Below are 7,500 nucleotides of genomic sequence, written 5' to 3' on the forward strand. Positions count from 1 at the left end.
CCTTTATTATGTAGTTCATTATACCTCAAAGTAAAATTAATTATTGACATTTAAAGCATAGAGTAAAATTAGTAGTTTATTTACGTAGCAAGTCTTATAAGGCACCGTTATCGCACACAGGATTATCATCTGCCAAATAATATGGGCAGCGTGATCTTAAGAACATTACTTGAGGTAAATATATTCGTTAAGAGACTCTGATGGTGAACTAAGGGTCGAGGGACAGGGTCCAACCATGTGAGATTGGCTTTCATATCTTACACCACTTAAAACACATGTAAATACCCTGAACACAGGTTAACACTAATAGCTTAAACTAACATGCAAACATGGGAATAAGTAGCACCGACAACATAGCAACTGTTCCCACCAACACGGGGAAACACAACCTCCCACCCTGACTCCACCACTCCACACCTTAATATAGAACATAGAGATGCGTTACAATAAAAAATACCTTGTCATAGTATTCCCTTATTTAATACACAGAGAACGCGGCGCAGCACAGCTTTCTTTGACACTCTCAAGCCATAACTCCTCTATTTCCACTGAGTAAAGGCTTGTGCTCCTTCACGAGTACAATATATTTACTTATCACCGGCAAACAGATACGAGAGGGCGAGAGCGAAATCATTGCAGATACAAGTTGACATGGAAGCATACAATGACTTAATAACATGACAACAGTGAGGAGTGTGTGGCGAACCGCTGTTAATATGAATAATAAGTAGGCTATAGGATTATTATTATTATTATTATTATTATTATTATTATTATTATTATTATTACCTCTGCTACTTTTTCTGCTGCTGCTACGTTTCATTTACTACAACTAACTACTTATACTGTTACGTAAGGAAAAATATGAGAGAGAGAGAGAGGGGGGTGGGCGAGGTTGATGAGTCCAAACACGTGACTGCAAAGGTCGAAGCACATCCCCCCCCACCCTCCACCCTCCTCCCTTCCCCCCTCCCCTCCCCACTCCCTCAGGTGTTTAATTATTTGTGAAGGTTTCCCAGGTAAATGATATAAGCGTGTACATTCACTCCTCCTCCTCCTCCTCCTCCTCCTCCTCCTTCCATTCGATTCCTCTTCTCTACTTTTTTTCACATCATCTTTCTCTCCTCTCTGTTCCTTTCCCCTTCCCTTTCCTCCCCTTACTCCTTCCTCCCTTTTCTTCTTTATCCTCTCTCTCTCTCTCTCTCTCTCTCTCTCTCTCTCTCTCTCTCTCTCTCTCTCTCTCTCTCTCTCTCTCTCTCTCTCTCTCTCTCTCAATATAGAATGAAGTTAAGAGATTTGGGTTGAAAATTCATGACATTAATAAATAAATGAGAGAGAGAGAGAGAGAGAGAGAGAGAGAGAGAGAGATACAAGGTCACCCGGAAAATTCGTATTGCCAAGGAGAAGAAAAAAATAATATAAATTAGAAAATAAGAGAAAGGAAGAAAAGATATCAGAAGAAATAGGAGGAATATACAAGATAAGTATGGAATAGTGGTAATAGTGGATAAGTATATACTGTAGGGAGAAGTGAGAGGAAGAAGAAGGAAAAAAAATGCTAAATTGTGGAATCATTAATAAGGGGTTAAGTTAGGCACGAGTCTACTACTACTACTACTACTACTACTACTACTACTACTACTACTACTACTACTGCTATTACTATTACTACTTACACTACCAATAACTACTACCATAACAAAAATAATACTAAGTCCTACTCCTCCTCCTCTTCTTTCTCCTCCTCCTCCTCCTCCTCTTCCTCCTCCTCCTCCTCCTCCTCCTCATATTCCTGCTACTACTAATGGAAAGAAATGATGGAAAAAATCGGACATACAGCTTCTAGGATTATGAAAAGAAAGACGGAAAGAGAACAGTGATGTATTTTTTCCTCTTCTCTCTCTCTCTCTCTCTCTCTCTCTCTCTCTCTCTCTCTCTCTCTCTCTCTCTCTCTCTCTCTCTCTCTCTCTCTCTCTCTCTCTCTCTCTCTCTCTCTCTCTCTCTCTCTCTCTCTCTCTCTCTCTCTCTCTCTCAATGAAACAGCAAAGGAAACATGTAAATAAATGTATAAATCAGCAGATCAATAGATATATAAAAACTCTAAACTAATAAAGAGATAAATAAAATAAATAGTTGAAGAATATTCTTGGCCCATAGGTAAAGAAACAAGTAAATAAAGAAATGTATGTGAAAATGAACAGCTCAACAGATAGAATAGATAGAACAATGAATTAATAGAGAAAGACGAAAAGAGAAGGTTGAGAGGGTCCACTAGAGAACAACAAGATAATAGAGAAAGGCAAAAAGAGAAGGCTGAGAAGGCCCAGAGAACAATATATAAAGAGAGAGATAAAAGGAGGAGTTTGAAAATGCCCACTTGAGAACAAAATAATAATAGGGAAAGAGATAAAAAGAGAGGGAGTTGATCAGGCCAAGAGAAAAATAGATTAATAGAAGAGATAAAAGGAGGAGGAGAAGGCCCATAGAACAATACATTAATAGAGAAAGTGATGAAAAGAAGAGGTTGAAAAAGCCCACAAAAGAACGATATAGTAAAAGAGAGAGAGATAAAAAGAAGAAGTTGAAAAGGTAAAGAAAACGATAGATTAATTGAGAAAGAGATAAAAAGAAGTTGAGAAGGTAAAGAAAACGATAGATTAATTGAGAAAGAGATAAAAAGAAGTTGAGAAGGTAAAGAAAACGATAGATTAATTGAGAAAGAGATATAAAGAAGTTGAGAAGGCAAAGAGAACAATAGATTAATAAAAAAAGTGATGAAAAGAAGAGGTTGAAAAGACCCACCAGAGAAGAATAAAGTAATAGAGAAAAGATAAAGAAAAGAAGTTGAGAAGGCAAAGAGAACAATAGATTAATAAAGAAAGAGATGAAAGGAGGAGGAGAAAGCCCATAGAACAATAGATTAATAGAAAAAGAGATAAAAGAAGAAGGAAGAGGAGAAGGAGACCCATAGAACAATACATTAATAGATAAACAGATAAAAGAAGAGGAAGAGGAGGAGAAGACCCGGAGAACAATATATTAATAGATAAACATAAAAGAAGAAGGAGGAGGAGGAGGAGGAGGAGAAGACCCATAGAACAACAGATTAATAGAAAAACAGAAAAAAGAAGAAGGAGGAGGAGGAGGAGAAGGCCCATAGAACAGTACATTAATAGATAAACAGATACAAGAAGAAGGAGGAGGAGGAGAAGACCCATAGAACAATACATTAATAGAAAAAGAGATAAAAGAAGAAGGAGGAGGAGGAGGAGGAGGAGACCCATAGAACAATACATTAATAGATAAACAGATAAAAGAAGAAGGAGGAGGAGGAGGAGAAGACCCATAGAACAATACATTAATGAAGAAAGAGATTAAAAGAAGAGGTTGAAAAGGCCCGGAGAACAATGGATTAATAGATAAAGAAATAAAAGGAGAAGACTCAGAAAACAGTACATTAATAGAGAAAGGGATAGGAGCAGTGAGTAGCTGGCTTTTTTTTCATTTTTGTTAATTTTTTTTGCCCTTGAACTGTTTCCTCTACAGTAATAAAAAAAAAGTCTGATACGATCCTTGGCCTGGTTGTTTCCCTCCTTCCACACGTGATTTCTCTCCTCACGTAACGGGAAGGAGAAGCAAGTACTCACCCAGGTACACACACACACACACACACACACACACACACACACACACACACACACACACACACACACACCAGCATTGCCTTTACGTACGTGTCCCTTGAGGTAATGTTTGTAATATCTCACGAGTTTTATGAAGGAGGAGGAATTGGTTATGTATTGTCATTTTTTTGTTTTTATGATGATGATTTATTTTTCTTCTTATTTTTCTTCTTTGTACTCTTGTTCCTGTTTTTCTTGTCGTTATTTTTTTTCTTGCTGTTGTTTTTTCTTGTTATTGTTTTCTTGCTTGTTCTTTTGTCTTGTTTTGTTTCTCCACTTCTTCTTCTTCTTCTTCTTCTTCTTTTTCTTCTTCTTCTTCTTCTTCTTCTTCTTCTAGTTCTTCCTCTTCTTTTCTATGGACTTTTACTTCTGTTAATACTCCTTTTTTGTATGTATGTATATATGTATGTATGTATGTATGTATGTATGTATGTGTGTATCTGAATGTATATACTCATGCAGGAAGGTAAAATGACAGGTGTTGTAATGGTTGGTTAGCTCAGGTGTGTGTGTGTGTGTGTGTGTGTGTGTGTGTGTGTGTGTGTGTTGGGAATCAATCATCGTCGTTATTTGTCAGATTTATTATTCTCTTGTCGAGTCGAGTGATTTGCGAGTAGTGGTCTGATAAATAAGTCTTCTGTGCTACTGTTTATGATGATGTCTTGAAAGATTTTGAAAAGATAAACATACAGATAGATAGATGAAGTGATTGATAGATAGACAGACAGACAGATAGATGAAGTGATTGATAGATAGACAGACAGACAGATAGATAGATGGATAGATAAATAGATAGGTAGATAGCTGAATACATTGATAGATAGATATACACACAGATAGATGTATAGATGAATAGATAGGTAGATAGCTGAATAGATTGATAGATAGACAGACAGACAGATAGATAGATGGATAGATAAATAGATAGATAGATAGATAGGTAAACTAGTGAGTAGATACAAAAAGGCAATTATACAGTTTAACAATAGTGACACGAAGGAACAGAAACACACACACACACACACACACACACACACACACACACACACACACACACACACACACACACACACACACACACACACACTGCTGGAACACATAAATAAATACACAGACAGACGGATCGATGGGAAGACACAAGCTGACATCCCATTCCCGGCCCATCTTTCCACCCGCCCTTCACCTTCCCTTCACCTTCCCTTCCCCTTCTCTTCCCCTTCCCTCTCTTACCTGCCCTTCACTTCTCTTCACTCTTCTTTAGCCTTCTCTCCCTTCATACTCTCCCTTCACCTGTCTTTCCCCTCCTCCTCCTCTTTCTATCAACCTCTTCCCCTTCCTCCTCCCCTCCTTCACCTGCCCTTCACTTCCCTTCACTCCTCTTTTGCCTTCTCTCCCTTCATACTCTCCCTTCACCTGTCTTTCCCCTCCTCCTCCTCTTTCTATCAACCTCTTCCCCTTCCTCCTCCCCTCCTTAACCTGCCCTTCACTTCCCTTCACTTCTTTTTTCCCACTTCTCTCCCTTCATTCTTTCCCTTCATCCCTTCCTTTCTTCATTTTCCTTCATTCTCTCTCCTTATCTTCTCTTCCTCTCTCTTTCTGTCTGTTTCCTCTCCCTTCTTCTCTATCTTCACCCCTTTTTCTTCCTTCCTTCCTTTCTTCCCTTCATTCTCCTTCATTCTCTTCCCTTTTCTCCTCTTCCTCCCTCTTTCTGTCTACTTCCATTTCCTTTTTCTCCATCTTCGCCCCTTTCTCTTCCTTCCTTCCTTCCTTTCTTCCTTCCCTTCATTCTCCTCTATTATCTTCCCCTATCTCCTCTTCCTCCCTCTTTCTGTCTATTTCCATTTCCTCTCTCTCCATCTTCACCCCCTTCTCTTCCTCCCATCTCTTATTCAAATACTTAACTTATAATTCATTTACTTAAACTCGGGTCGACTAAATCATACATCCCTTTCAATCTGTTCCCAGTCTCTTATCTCTCATCCCTTATACTAACAGCCATTCTCTTCTCTCCTTTCCTTCCTCCTCTCCTCCCTTCCTTTCTTCTTCTCCCTCTCTCTCCCCTCCCTCTCACCTTCCTCGAATCAGTTAAATATACATCCCTTTCAACTTGTCCCCAGTCCCTTATCTCTCATCCTTTACAGCCATTCAATTCTTCTCTCTTCCTTCCCTTCCTCCTCTTCTCCCTTCCTTCCTGCGTCTCCTTCCTCTCTCCTCTCCCTCACCTCCCTCGAATCAGTTAAATATACATCCCTTTCAATCTGTCCCCAGTCCCTTATCTCTCATCCTTTACAGCCATTCAATTCTTCTCTCTTCCTTCCCTTCCTCCTCTTCTCCCTTCCTTCCTGCGTCTCCCTCTCTCTCCCCTCCCTCTCACCTTCCTCGAATCAGTTAAATATACATCCCTTTCAACTTGTCCCCAGTCCCTTATCTCTCATCCTTTACAGCCATTCAATTCTTCTCTCGTCCTTCCCTTCCTCCTCTTCTCCCTTCCTTCCTGCGTCTCCTTCCTCTCTCCTCTCCCTCACCTCCCTCGAATCAACTAAATATACATCCCTTTCAATCCGTCCCCATGCCATTTATCTCTCACCTCTTACATTCATGTGTCTCTTCTCCCCTTTCCCCTCTTCCTCCCCTTCCGTTCTCTTATTCCATCTTGAAGTGACCTTTCCTCCTTCCCTCCCCTCACCATTTCCTTCCTCCATCTTCCTTTCCTCTCCTCCGTTTTATCTCCATCTTGTAGTAGCTTTTCCTCCTTCCTCTTTTCCCCCCTTCCTCCCTTTGTCTTCCTTCTCTTCCGTCCATTCTCTCTCTCTCTCTCTCTCTCTCTCTCTCTCTCTCTCTCTCTCTCTCTCTCTCTCTCTCTCTCTCTCTCTCTCTCTCTCTCTCTCTCTCTCTCTCTCTCTCTCTCTCTCTCTCTCTCTCTCTCTCTCTCTCTCTCTCTCTCTCTCTCTCTCTCTCTCTCTCTCTCTCTCTCTCTCTCTCTCTCTCTCTCTCTCTCTCTCTTCCTCCTTTTCCTCCCCCTATCTTTCTTCTTCCCCTTCCCTTTCGTTCCCCCTTCCTCCCTTTATCTGTTCCCCTCCCCTCCTCCTCGTTCGCCCTCTCCCTCTTCTTAAAACAGCTGAGCAAATGTTAACCAAAGGAAATTGTTGAAGGGTATCTTTTTGGGGTATTTCCGATTTCTGTTCTCAAATTCTATTACCACCTTTATTATTTTTTTTTACAACAAAGGAGACGGCTCAAGGGCAACAAAAAGAGTGCAAAAAAAAAAAAAAAAAGCCTGCTACGCACCGCTCCCATAATTTATCGATCAACCGGTTATAACAGCGTCTCTGTGGCATCCAATCAGTCAGTCAGTTGGTTGGTCAGTCAGTCAGTCAGTCAGTCAGTCAGTTATTTAGTCTGTTATAGTCAGTAGTCAGTCAAGTATTTAGTCACCCGTTTAATCAGTCAGTGGGTCAGTCATTCGGTCAATCAGTCTATCAGTCCGTCAATCACATAGTCACCTAGTCAATCAGTTAGTCAGCTAATCACTCAATCACTTAGTCAGCCAATGAATCAGTCAGCCGATTCATGAGATAGTAAGTTAATCAGTTAGTCAGTTGTTCAGTCAGTCAGTTACTCGATCAGTCAGTTAATGAATCAGCCGGACAGTCAGTCAGTTAGCCAAGCCCTGAAATGAAAAGTTAAGGAGTCAATCAGTTGTTCAGTCCATCAGTCACTCAGTTAGTCAGTTAATTAATCAGCAAGACAGTCAGTCAGTTAGCCAATCCCTGAAATGAAAAGTTAGGGAGTCAATCAGTTATTCAGTCCATCAGTC

Source organism: Eriocheir sinensis, chromosome 61 (genome assembly GCF_024679095.1).
Source record: "Eriocheir sinensis breed Jianghai 21 chromosome 61, ASM2467909v1, whole genome shotgun sequence".
Classification (NCBI taxonomy): Eukaryota; Metazoa; Arthropoda; class Malacostraca; order Decapoda; family Varunidae; genus Eriocheir; species Eriocheir sinensis.